The sequence below is a fragment of the Gossypium arboreum genome, chromosome 4 (assembly GCF_025698485.1).
Source record: "Gossypium arboreum isolate Shixiya-1 chromosome 4, ASM2569848v2, whole genome shotgun sequence".
Classification (NCBI taxonomy): domain Eukaryota; kingdom Viridiplantae; phylum Streptophyta; class Magnoliopsida; order Malvales; family Malvaceae; genus Gossypium; species Gossypium arboreum.
This window is the reverse complement of record NC_069073.1, coordinates 70,897,861-70,911,487: the sequence shown is the minus strand read 5'-3', so window position 1 is coordinate 70,911,487 and position 13,627 is coordinate 70,897,861. Positions and strand designations below refer to the sequence as shown.

At 35.5% G+C, this 13,627-nt stretch overlaps 1 non-coding gene across 1 annotated transcript; it reads right to left on the bottom strand.

Annotated features, from left to right (window-relative positions):
* Positions 1-333: 333 nt before the first annotated feature.
* Positions 334-440, bottom strand: LOC128292031 (small nucleolar RNA R71). The gene has a single exon (XR_008282015.1). It is a non-coding gene; the product is annotated as a small nucleolar RNA R71 (small nucleolar RNA).
* Between the last annotated feature and the right edge of the window lie 13,187 nt (positions 441-13,627).

Below are 13,627 nucleotides of genomic sequence, written 5' to 3'. Positions count from 1 at the left end.
ACAGGAACTGAATCAAGCATAGTAAGACCTGCTGTAGCTGCAAATACTTTTGAATTAAAACCTAACACTATTCAAATGATACAACAATTTGTTCAGTTTGATGGTTTGCAAGATGAGGATCCCAACGCTCATTTAGCCAACTTCTTAGAACTATACGATACATTTAAAATTAATGGCATTTCTGATGATGCCATATGTCTTCGGTTGTTTCCCTTTTCATTAAGGAACAAAGCTAAATAGTGGTTGAACTCGTTACCACGAAGGTCAATTACTACTTGGGAACAAATGACCGAAAAATTTTTACTAAAATATTTTTTGCCGGCTAAAACGGCTAAATTACGTAATGATATCTCTTCGTTTGTGCAGATGGATTTAGAAACACTCTACGATGCATGGGAGAGATACAATGACCTTTTGAGAAGATGCCCCTACCATGGGTTACCGCTTTGGCTCCAAGTACAAACATTTCACAACAGTCTGAGTCCTTCGACTTGAGAAATGGTTGACATATCAGAGGGCAGAACCATCAACAATAAAACACCGAAAGATGACTATGAGTTTATAGAGGAGATGTCACTAAATAACTATCAGCGACAAGTCATGAGGACAAAGCCAACGAAAACAGTCGGCGTTTACAACGTCGATTCAGTCACCATGCTCTCTAATAAGGTAGAACTCTTAAATAAAAAGATTAATGGTTTTCTTAATTCTTCACAGGTTCACCCAGTAATGCAGTGCGAAGCAAGTGAGGTGGAACAAACCATTCGGAATACCAACCTTATGGCCACAACATGGATAACGAACAATTAAACAACATGGGTAATAATCCTCAACCTCAAAGCAATCCATATAGTAACACTTATAATGCTGGTTGAAGGAACCACCCCAATTTTTCGTGGGGCGGTCAAGGAAATCAAAGACCACAACATCCTCTGGGCTACCAACAACCACCCTACCAACAGGAAAAGAAGCCAAACCTTAAAGAGATGCTCTTAAAGTTTATATGTGTCAGAAACTCATTTCCAGAACATAAAGATAGCACTTAAGAATCAACAAGCATCGATCCGATGACTCGAAACTCAGATAGGCCAGCTTTCCAAACTAATCTTCGAACGACCACAAGGTAGTTTGCCAAGTAATGCTAAACCCAACCCAAGGGAACAGCTCAACACGATTAATATTCAAAATGAAGAAGGATTTGTGGAGCCTGAACCAGAACCGCAGCAAGAAATTGTGGTAAGCAAAGGTCAAGGTGAGGTAGATTAAAATACAGACAAACCAGTGACTGTCGAATATAAACCTTATGTGCCATATCCCAACGTGACAAGGAAAAACCGCTCAGATGAAAAATTTGGTAGATTCCTTAAACTCTTAAAAAATTACATAGTAACTTACAGTTTATTGAAGCTCTATCGCAGATGCCAAACATAATGAAATTCTTAAAAGAGCTTTTAGCAAATAAGCAGAAGTTGGACGAGGCGTCGCATGTGGAGCTAAAAGCAGTTTACTTAGCCATTCTCCAAAATAAACTACCCAACAAACTAAAAGACCCAGGGAGCTTTACTATTCCTTGCTTAATTGGTAGTTTAGATGTTAATCATGCATTAGCTAATCTAGGGGCTAGTATCAACGCCATGCCTTACAAAATGTTTAAGCAACTAGTTCTCGGGAAACCCAAATAGACTAGGATGAGCATTCAATTAGCAGATAAAACTATAAGATTCCCTAGAGGTACTATTGAAGATGTGCTAGTTAAAATCGATAAATTTATATTTCCCGTTGACTTTATTGTTCTAGACATAGAAGAGGATAGCAACACTCACTTAATTCTAGGAAGGCCCTTTTTAGCAACTGCTAAAACCATCATTGATGTTGGCACAGGTGAACTCACACTCCGGGTGGGAGGCGAAACAATCACCCTTCAAACTCGCAATTCTAGCAAGACATCAGGAATTGAAGGTGATCATTTAAACCATTCTACTAAAACTAACAATATGGTGCAACCTACTTTGCAAAAAATGAGTCTGAAGGAAGCACACGAGTCATTCTCAAGCACCAGTAGAGGACCTATTCATGAAGATCGAAGATTACAAATCGAGGAACTCGATGAATGGCGGACGTACAAACAAGAACACCCGACAAAACGAAACTACGCTAAAACGAGCTCGATACCTCTCTAAATCAACTTAAGGTTGGTGATAAGGTATTATTTGATACCGCAGATCCCCACATTGTCACTACCACACCAAATGAGGAAATCCCTCTTACGGTACTCAGTATTTTTCCATTCAGTACCGTGGAGGTGAGTCATCCTAAGTTCGACACTTTTAAGGTAAACAACACCCGATTAAAACCTTATTTTGATGAGATTGATAACGGGAATGAGGAGTATAAACTCCTCAAACCACCATGACCATTCACTGGAGAGGTAAGTAGAGCTTAGACTATAAATAAGCGCTTCTCGGGAGGTAACCCAAGCACTAACAATATTAATTTCTTTAAATTTTGGTATTTAACTCCTAACTTATTAATAGAAATCTTGAATACAGGTGTTTCCACAGAGACACGGCCAAGCACGGGCGTGCTTAAGACTGTGTGAAAGTAGGGCAAAAGATTCCCCCAACACGGACTACGATTAAACGCCACGACCATACGATATGTCAGTGGTTGAGCCTGCCAAAACAACACGGGCGTGCGACCGGCCCGTGTGGAAGAACCGTGGGTGAACCTGTTAAAACAACACGGGCGTTCGACACGCCGATGTCGAACACCCGTGGTCGAACCTGTTAAATTAACACAGGCGTGGGGCTTGCACACGCAGTCCTGGGAGAAGCGAACGAAGCTAGACACGGCCGTGCGACACAGCCATGTGAACCCACACGACCGAGGAACACGAGCATGTACTAAATGTCTGATGCGCCCAAATTTGAAATTCGCAAATCACACGGGCTGAAATTGGGGAACACGGGCGTGTGCCCTGGCCGTGTGGCCCAAAATCTATAAATACCCTATACTATTCACTTTCTTCCCCATTCAAAAACCCTAACCCTAGTCGCTGCAACTCCACACGGCCTCCCTGCCACGGTCGTGCGCTGCTTCCCACTTCATTTTTGATGCTCAATCTCTTTCCCTTAGCGTTTGTTTACTCCTTTTCACATCTATTTTACTTATTTCTAATGCTTATTATCAACATAAACTTCATATCTTTTGAACTATTTTTCATTTTTCTATCATTTAATTTGCATTCTTAGGTTAATTATCATACATTTTGTGTTAAATCAAGTTATTAGGAACACCTCATACCCATGACATTACTATGTTTATTCTCATGTTATTACCATGCCAATTTATATTGTAACAGCCCATTTTTAGGGTTAGTCAGAACAATGGTTTCGGGGCCACTAAATCTGACGAGTAGGTTTGTAAATATTATATTTAATATTTATGAGTTAATTGTGATTTTAAAAATGTTTTTGATATTGTGATTTTCGTTTTATAAGCGATTTATTAAGTTCAAGTGGTATGACCTTAAGGTCAAGTGGGTTTAGAAAAGAGGTATCAAAACCTCGTTTCTATAAACCAAGTCATAAATATTTTTATAAATATTTATGGAGTGGCAATAAGATGGTATTAAAGTTTCGTTGAAAATTTTTATCATTTCGATAGTAAATTAAGCAAAAAGGACTAAATCACGTAAAGTTTAAAACTTGTGTGCAATTAATTAAGGTGTCTAATAGCTGTGGTTTATTAAAGTGAAAGTCTTTATAAGAATATTAGACCATTTTTGTGTTAATGGATGATAGTGGAAGGGTAGTTGGAGTAGTTTTAAATGTTTTTGAAGGTTAAAATTGTAAAATAGCTAATAAGTGTTTTAATAAATAAAACAAAATAAAAATTTGGCTTTATTCTCATCATCTATTGCCGAAAGTTAAAATAAAAAGAAGCCATTGAAGCTTCAAAGTATTCGTCCATTGCATGTTAAATTGGTAAGTCCATTTTGACTCGGTTTTTAATGATTTTTATGTTTTTGAGATTGTTACTTCGTAATCTAGCTAGCCCGTACCTCTAATTTTAAAATTATTAAAGTATTTGGATGAATCCATTATTGAATATTTGAGTATCTTGATGTTTAATGATAGAAAATAAATCTTTGATTTTAGATTAATAAGTTTTGTTAAGTGAATTTTGGTAAAAATGTCAGTTTTGGATTAAATTGTGAAATGTGGAAATTTAGTGGTTAAAATGTGAAATTGTGAAATGTATGGGTTGTGTGAGTGTCTTTGAAGGTGTTTGATGTTTTTGGTATTAAATGTGATGAGAGATGAGTTGAGCTTGATGAATAAGGATAGTTGTGGTTAGATAGATAGATGGTAATCGGCTATTAGAGTATAATGCAAGAATTGTACATGGTAGTTTAAAATAAGGCTTGAATGAGAGATATAATTGCCGAATGATCAAATAGTTAATAAATTGAATAAGTGTTTAAAATGTTATTCGGGTATTGGTGTTATGTGCTAGCATGATATGTATGTGTGATTTAGGTGAAAATGTTTAAATGATAATTGCTTTGAATAATTACCGAATGACATTTTGGTGAATGAAATGAGTATTGTTTGCAAAGTGAGATTATTGAAAGTTGAATTAGATGATTTATAGTAATCGGCTAATATGTTATTGTGGATATAGATGCCGAATGTGGACTTAAGAAATTAATTGGAAAATTTGTTGTTTATTTAGGTGATAAAAAGTATGAAATGGTCTTATGTGATACATGTATATAAGTAGATGGAAATGAAGTGTCGTATATTTTTGTGTATGGGATTAATTGCACTTTGATTATAATGTGCATGATTATTACTATGTTTAATATGTTTGAAAGCCGAATATACTCATAACACAATGCTTGATTAGTTGATTAACAATAAGTTAAAATTGTTTAATCCAAGCTCAAGAGCATAAGGAGCCAATTTTGGATAAAGGGAAAGTGAAACTAGTCGATTAGTCAATCCATAATTATTCGATTAAATCCATGGTAAGTTCTTAAGTGTTTGTGTTTGATCATGTTATATGCTTAAGAGTTGAATAATCATAATTAAGATGTTTGATTGTGTATATATATATACATATGTTCTTTGTGTTGAATGAATATTAAATTAAAGTTATGAGCAGTATGTGACTAGCATATCTAGTTGACTTTGATACTATTAAATGATGTACTAAGATATGTGTTCCAATGTGGAAATTAAACCCTATGTGGTTGAAAGGATGAAAATCTTTGTTCATAGATATGTATTTCAGTTATACATAATTGAAGTATAAGTTATGAAAGTATGAAAGAACAGGTGAATTGTTTATCGAAATGTGATATTTGGGCCTCGGCCTAGCAAGCTTTAAAGTGGTGAATAATATTATCGGGCCGGGCCTAGCGTGCTATAATGCCGTGAGATAATATCGGGCTTGTGCCTTGCGTGCTATAATCTTTGGTGAGATAATATCGGCGTCGGGCCTAAAGGAGTTATAATGCCGGTGAAATGATATTGGGTTTCAAGCCTAGCAGGCAAAATGCCGGTGAATGAGTTCAGACTTAAAGTCTAGCAGGCTTCGTGCCGGTGATGAATTCGGGTTTAAAACCTAGCAGGCTAAATGCCAGTGATTTGATAAAAGTCTAAGACTATGAGACCTTGTGTTAAATCGACAATTGAATTCGTTCAATACATTAAGTTGGCCAGGTATGTGATATATACTTATGCATGTTAGATCGATTGGAATTGAATCATGAATGTGAAATGAGAAGCATAGGTGAAGATGTCATATGTGTATGTGTGTATTCAGTCATGGTGAAAGGTTATATGCATTATGTGAAATACCATTTAGATATGAATGACGAAAGTAACTGTGGTTATGAAATGGTACAATGGTTGAATTCGGTTGAATTAAAGTTGACAATAAAGTATTTAAATGCCTATGTCATATATGTGAGTAAGGGTAAAACCATCGTAAATTATCGATAAGGGTGGGCTATGTGCGGAACCATCTTATAATTGTTAATTTGAACGGTTGTGTGTGAATCATTGAGCATGATGTATTGTATTGAGATTATGCTTAAGTGAAGTTATAGATATGTGATGAAATTGATTCGTGATATACATGTTTAAATAATTTGAATGCAAAGAATGTGTGAAAGAGTAAATTTGTAATAAATCTGCTTGGGACAGCAGCAGTAATGTGATTTTGGAAAATCACCATAAATTTTGGGAGTTGAGTTAGAAGCTAAATAAATTATGTAATTAAATCTTAATGAGTCTAGTTTCTTGTAAAAGAATTCGTGTAAGTAAAATAATTTCTGATAATGAGATATTTGTAGTGGCGTGGGACAGAGTCAAATGACTTCAGGATCCCCTATTCTGTTTTCTAGAAAATCATTATAATTTGTAAAAAAATGGTTATAAGATAAGATTTATATGCTTAGACTCCATAAATGAGTCTAGTTTCAAATGAAATCAACAAAAACATATTTTGAATTCTGTACAATGAGAAATTTGATTTGTAGTGAAGAGTGGTCAAATTAGTCAAACAGTGAAACAGGGGAAACTTTAAGGAAAATATGTTATTGATTGGCCAAACCAAAAATCCTGAAAATTCTATGTATGGAAAATATATGAGTCTATTTTCAGGGAAAATTAACAGAAATTGATTTGGAGTTCCGTAGCTCTAGTTATAAATAATTTAGTGTCTATTGCTCAGGAAGACAACTTGTAGTGAATTTGTGATTATGTTGTAAACATTGATAAAACTTGTTAATGAGTTGCTTATTGTTTTCTTATAAACTTACTAAGCGTAAAGCTTACTCCCCTTTTCTTTCCCATATTCCCTAGGGTTGCCAGGTTAGCTCAGGTTGGAGGCCATTAGAGATATCATCACATTGTCGAGTCTACGCTATCGGCGTAAGTAAATCTTAGTGTTTTGAGTCTATAGCATGTATAGGGTTGTAAAGTTGAGTTTGTAATATTATGATTAAGCCAAAGACTTTGGCTTGTTATTAAGGTAGTTTGATTATTCATATGCTTGTATGTTATTATCTCCTGTGATGTGATTTATAGCATGTATATTTAGAATTTGAATTGTGATTTATTGTTGAGTAAGTAAATGATACAAGACTAAGATATTGGTAAATATTTAATAATGGCTCATGAATGTTTTGGGGCCTTGTAAGCCCGACTATAGGATAATATACGCGTGTACGAAAAGTTTAAAATTGATCAAAATTTTTTTTTACGGCCTGGTTTTATATAAATGGTTGAGTTTAAATCTGGTAGCACCTCAAACCCTGTTCCGGCGAGGGATACGGGTGAAGGGTGTTACATATATCACTTAATTTGCTTTCCTAAGTTAGTTATCATACATTCCGTGTTAAATTGAGATTAGGAAAACATCATTCCTATTACATTTCTATTCTCATTCTCATTGTTATTGTGGTTGAGTTTGCTTCATATTAATAGTATTGGCTGAAATAGTTAGTTCCAAATTCATGCCTTTTATTTTTTTGAATTCTTTTACCTATTATTATTATTCTTTATACTTTGGGCCCGACCTTTAATTGCGGGTCGTTGCATCGACTGGGCTGCTGTAGAACAGGTTCAGTTGGCTGATTCGATTCGAGTCCTCCTAACCACCGACCCTTGGGAGCTATTCTTTAGGATTATCGAGCCAACATACGTTAAGCTCACAATGGAACTATGCTCAACATTCCATGTTCAGACTGTAATGACAAACTACGATGATCCCAGCACAGTTCAATTTCACCTAGGCAGATTAATCCGCCAGCTAAGCGTCCAAGAGTTTGGTGTTGCCCTAGGCTTATATACGGAGGAGTTCAAGGAAGAGAATGAACTACATGCTCTCAGTCGCCACATACATTTCTCTCCCTTGAAGTGCTAGCACACTTTGGCCCCTGGCGCAGCCTCCTACAATCCTAGCCGCTCCAAGGCATCAGTTCTCCCACCATCCCTGAGGTACTTACATGCTATTTTAGCTCACACAATTATAGGGAGGCAAGAGAGCACTAGCGTATGTCGCAAAGGCACGTCATCGACCTTGCCTATTTCATCGCCCATGTGATTCATCACCAGACGGAGCAGCACCAGAAGTGGGTCGTCTCCATTGGCCCCTATGTGACTCTACTGACGCGACACTTCGAGCTCCTCAACACCGCGGCCCAAGAATCAAACCTCACCCTCATCAGCCAGATGTCCCCACAAGGTATCTCGAGCATGCTTAGCATGAGGATGATCGAGAGGCACCGAGGAACCTACCCTCCCCAGTGTCGTCTCTCCCAGTCTATCGAAGAGGAGGCCTACGAGGACATTCCTAATGATGTCCCCTCACAGCACGGGGGCCCACTGACTCAGCCACCACGACCCTCTCGTCCAGTTCATGCGGCGACTTCATACACTGACATCTCTGGGCGCCTCACTCGATTCGAGCAATAGTGTTGTCAACGATTTGACAACATTGATACTACTCTACAGCAGATTTGTCAGCACCTCCACATCTCATCGCCAGTCCCACCTCGCGAACCATCTAGTGATGAAGATGCTTAAAAACATTTATTTATTATTTTATGTTTTTAATTTTTATTAAAACTACTTTTATTTTTATTTTTATTTTTATTTTTTAGCAGATTTTAGAATTTTATTTTTAATTATCAATTTCGGTTTTTCTTTATGAGTAATTATTCTTCCTAATATCCCCTAAAAAGTTCTTGATTTTATCACAATTATATAAAGCTCTTAAGCTCATCGTCACATAGGAACTAAAACTCTACCGGGAAAGCTTCTCCACGACTGCCATGTCCTGATCGACCACAACCATAGCTACCACTAGATATAATTTTCTTTTGGCACAGGACTTATGGACTAATGAACCTCTACGACCGCCAGAGTATCCTTCTCCACTCTCAAACCGATTACTCTCCAAAACTCTAGTTCGAGGAATTCATCATACAGGAAGTTTCATTTCTCTCCCTATCTTATATTTATTCTATAATACCTATCTTTGTACATTGAGGGCAATGTACATCTTAAGTGTAGGCTCTCATATCATATTTAGGATAAATTTTAATTGATTTATGATTTTGATTGATATATCTTGAATTAATACTCAGGGATTTATGCATTGATTGTTTAAACTTTAAGACATTAGAGAATCAAGCATGATAAGTTGGTTTTTAAGAATTTAAAATTATAGGTTGTTTCCCCAAGTTTAGGTATTACTTTGAATTGGAATTCACAAGTCTTAACATCAAAAAGCCATAATTTTTGTGAGATTTTTGAGCCTTTTGAGCATCTATTAATCCTTTCATGCTCACTTTTATTATTGCTTTAAAAGGCCAAGATTGAACTGTTATTCTAGAACTTGCTTGATTATGCATGTTTAGACCACACCATTTGATGTGATATATCAAAATGATTAAGGCACTTAGGACTAACCCACTCATGCCATGAAAAGCCTACCTCCACGATTAACCCTTAGTAAACCCATTTGAGCCTAACAAGCCACTCCTTGTATTAACCTCAATATTAACCCTTAACCCACTATTGTTGAAGTCCCCTAAATTAATTTGATTCCTATTTTTGACGAGATTTGAGTTGAAGAAATTGCTTAGCTATATCTTGTTTGTAATAAGTTAGTCTATGATTATTTAACTTATTCTTTAAAAAAAACTATGTATACATATATGTAATTTTATATTCTGAGAAGAAGCTCTGTTGTACACAAGTGAAGATTAACTTTTTTTCTAGTTAGGCAATTTTTCAATTCAATCTCAATTCTAACTCTTTCTTTCAGCTTGTGACCACACCCCCTAACCAAGCCTCACTACAACCCTCTAAAGACCTTTTGATTGATGTATCATCATAAATTATAATGGTGGAAATTTGATTTTCATGCAAGCCTATGGTAATGACTTTTCATTATTGATTATTGAGTGCTTCATTTATTGTCCTTAAACACCTCGAGTGATTTGAGTGAATCTTTAGTGAGGATGTGAAACTCTGTGATATTCTAAATCAAAGGTAATTACTTAAATGAGGGGAGACACCTCTGTTTGCAAGATTAAAATGCTCAACTTGGAATGTTTAAAATTTTATGTTCTTTTAGTTGAAATTCTCAATGTATGATTGCTTATGGATTAATTTGAGATAGTATCGATAGGAATTATAAGTTGAGAAGAATTTATTTTGATTATGAGTTGAGAATTTTGCTTGAGGACAAGCAAATGCTTAAGTGTGGGGGTATTTGATAAACCATAAATTATACATATTTTTACCCCATGTTTAATGCATCTTATGGATGATTTCTCACTAGACTTGGTGAATTCGATGCTCCTAATGCTTTAATTTCATGTTTTATACTTCGGAGAGCATAGGAGAGCGAAAGGAACGAGAAATGGGCCAAAAAAGGAGAAAATAGGCCAAAGTATGAAATCAACATTGCCTGGACCTCCTCACATGGGCAGAGCACACGGCCGTGTCAATTTGGCAGGCTTAAGCACGGCCTGAAGTAATCGAACACAGGTTTGTGCCACGAGTGTGTCCCTACCGAGCCCAAGTTGAGTCCAATTCGGAAAAGGCTAATTTTGAGGGCTTCTAGGCATTCCAAAGCCTATAAATACACCCTAGAGAAGGGAGAAAAAGGACATAGAGAATAGGGAGTAAGGAATTACTCCAAGGAAGCCGATTGAGAATCTGGATTCATCATCAAGACTGAAAATCTCTCCTCAATTTCCTTTCAGGAGTTTTGGGTTTTCTTTATGTTTTGTATTCTTTATTCTTCTGAGATGTTTTCTTATTTAGTTATGAACTAAAACCCCTAAATACCTAAGGGGAATGAAACCTAAGACGAATCTTGTTATTATTTTCTGAATCGTATGATAAATATTTAACTTGTTCTTAATTATGTGATCTTAATTCTAGTTTTGATATCTCAGGATATTGATTCAAGACATGCTCTTATTCAGAGGAGGAATAGACCCTGTCTAAGAGTACATTTGTCATAATTAAAAGGAGTTGATTGCGCGCCTAAACATAGTTTGACAAGATTTTGTCGGATTAGGATGAAACCTAATAAGGGGATCCATAGATCGAGTTAATGCAACCCTAGAGTGTTAATTAGAGAAAAGTCTCGGTTATTCGATCTAGGGATTAACATTACTAGTCTTGAATAGGGATAATAACATAACTTAGGGATCTCTACAAAATAAGTTTAATAAATAAATCTTCCAATTCGGAGCCAGAATAACAAGTAAAGTCTAGGTGGATTTTTTCCTTAGGTATTGTCTTAAGTCAATCGATTTTTCCCAAAAGCAATTCCCCAATTCTTTTCTCTGTGCATTCTTAGTTTAGATAATTAGTTAATTAAGACAAAACCTCTTTATCCTTAGGCTAGATAATAAAAAGACAGTCATTACTAGTACTTTTAGTTCTTTTGGGTTCGACAATCCGGTCTTGCTAAAACTATACTACTGTTCGATAGGTACACTTGCCTACATCGAAATAATAGTTAGCTTAAGAATGAGTATTTATGAATATTTAAAACCTATAATGAAATCACGCGATCAGTGTGCTATATGTTAAAAGTGCCTATTTGACTTGGCTTTATAATTAAGAGGTCCTTATGTGGTTATTATGCCCTTTACTTAGTTAATGGACATATATGGCCTTATTTCAAGGGATTTTTACATGTTTAAATAAAGGGTAAAATGAGTATTTGTTTAATAATTATTAGTTAAATAAAACAAAGTATAAAATGAAGCCATATTCATCTTGTTCATGCCAAAATTGAAGAAAGAAAAGCTAGGTTTTGTGTTTTAACATTCGGCACATTGGAAGCTTAATTCGGGTATGTGTTTTGCTTGGTTTTTGATAATTTCTACATTTTTGTAATCGTTGCTTCGGATACAATCAAACCTATGCCTCAATTTCTAATTTTGATGATAATTTTGAAATGTACCATTCATGAAGCTATGAGCTTTGTGATGTTAGTTGGTGAATTATAAAACCTTGATGTTGGGTTTACGTGTTTTGTCTTTGAAATTTTGATGAAATTGAGTAATTTGGGCTAAATTGTAAAAATGTTATTTTGAGGGACTAAAATGTGAAATAAATGAAATGTATGGAATTGTATAAGAGTTAGGAAAATTCGGCCAAGCTTGAGTATAAGCAAATTATGTGTATTTTGTGATTTGGTGATTTAGGGACTAAAGTGTCGAAATGTGAAAATGTGAGGGCTATTTTGTAAAATGCCCTAAATATGTATATATAGATTGTTTTGAATGATTCGTGAATAAAAGGGTTAATTTTGAATACGTATAGATCAAGAAAAGAGGAATTCAGATTTAGACCGAGGGAAGTCGAAGATTGTAGAGTAAACAGTCTGAGTCGACAATTTCGAGTACAAGGTAAGTTCGTACGTTAAACATAATGTTATAAGTATATTTTGCTATTTGATTATTTATAGATTGTATATATATTTGGTTGGATGAATACGATGATAAACCAATGGTATTTGGCACTAAGTGTGCAATTTAAATTAGCTTCGGCTATACGAGGCTCTAAGTGTGTGACGCTGGTATGGTTTCGGTTAATTGAGATGGCACTAAGTGTGCGGAATCGTTCTAGCTTCAGCTAACTATTACAACACTAAGTGTGCGGATGTTCAAAGCACGAATAATTTATGGAAAGTCTTAAAATATTTAAAAGAAATGTGAGAATGAAAGTGAATAAGTACGGGAATATTCAGGTATCTAAGGTACCTATGTGGTAGATGATACTAAGTGAGTGAAGCTCATTAACTTGGTATGAACATATGGATTATGTTGGTATAGATTTGATAGATGATTTAAAAATTTATAAGTACTTATGTATTGATGATTTTTGGTATGAGCTTACTAAGCTTTTGAAAGCTTACTTTGTGTGTGTTTGCATTGTTTTATAGATATCGAAGCTACTGCAAGCTCGGGGATCGTCAAGGATCGTCACCACACTATCGAACCTCATTTTGGTATTTTAAAATTGTATATTTTGAAGTATGGCATGTATAGGCTAGTAGTTGTGGGATTATGTTTTGTGATGTATATATTTAGCCATGTGATTTGGCTAGCTTATGTTTGAAATTATAGTTTGATAATGGTATATAATATGTGATGCAAATGTTCAATTTGGTATGTTTTGGTTGGTTAAAAGAGATGGTAAAAATGGCAAGTTTGGTAAGTTCATAGCATATGTTTGAATGATGTATCGATCATTTGGTTAGGTATGATGTTAGTTTAAGTTTTGGTATGAATTGAGTGATGAATGGAGAATGGAAATGATTGGTAATGTTTTAGCATGATTTATGTATGATTTGGTATAGATATTGGCTAAAATGGTTGAGCAAATAGGCTTGTTTCCTTTGTTTGTAGGTTGACCTAAATTGCGGTGGCAATTTGGCTAATCAAATGGCCTATTTTTGTCCACACGGGTAGAGTCGTGGGGGGTATCTCAGTCGTGTGGGACACACGGCTATGTTGCACGACCGTGTGTCCCTTGGGGTACCCTACAATTGTAAGTCAGGCTAAAGCACGGCCAAG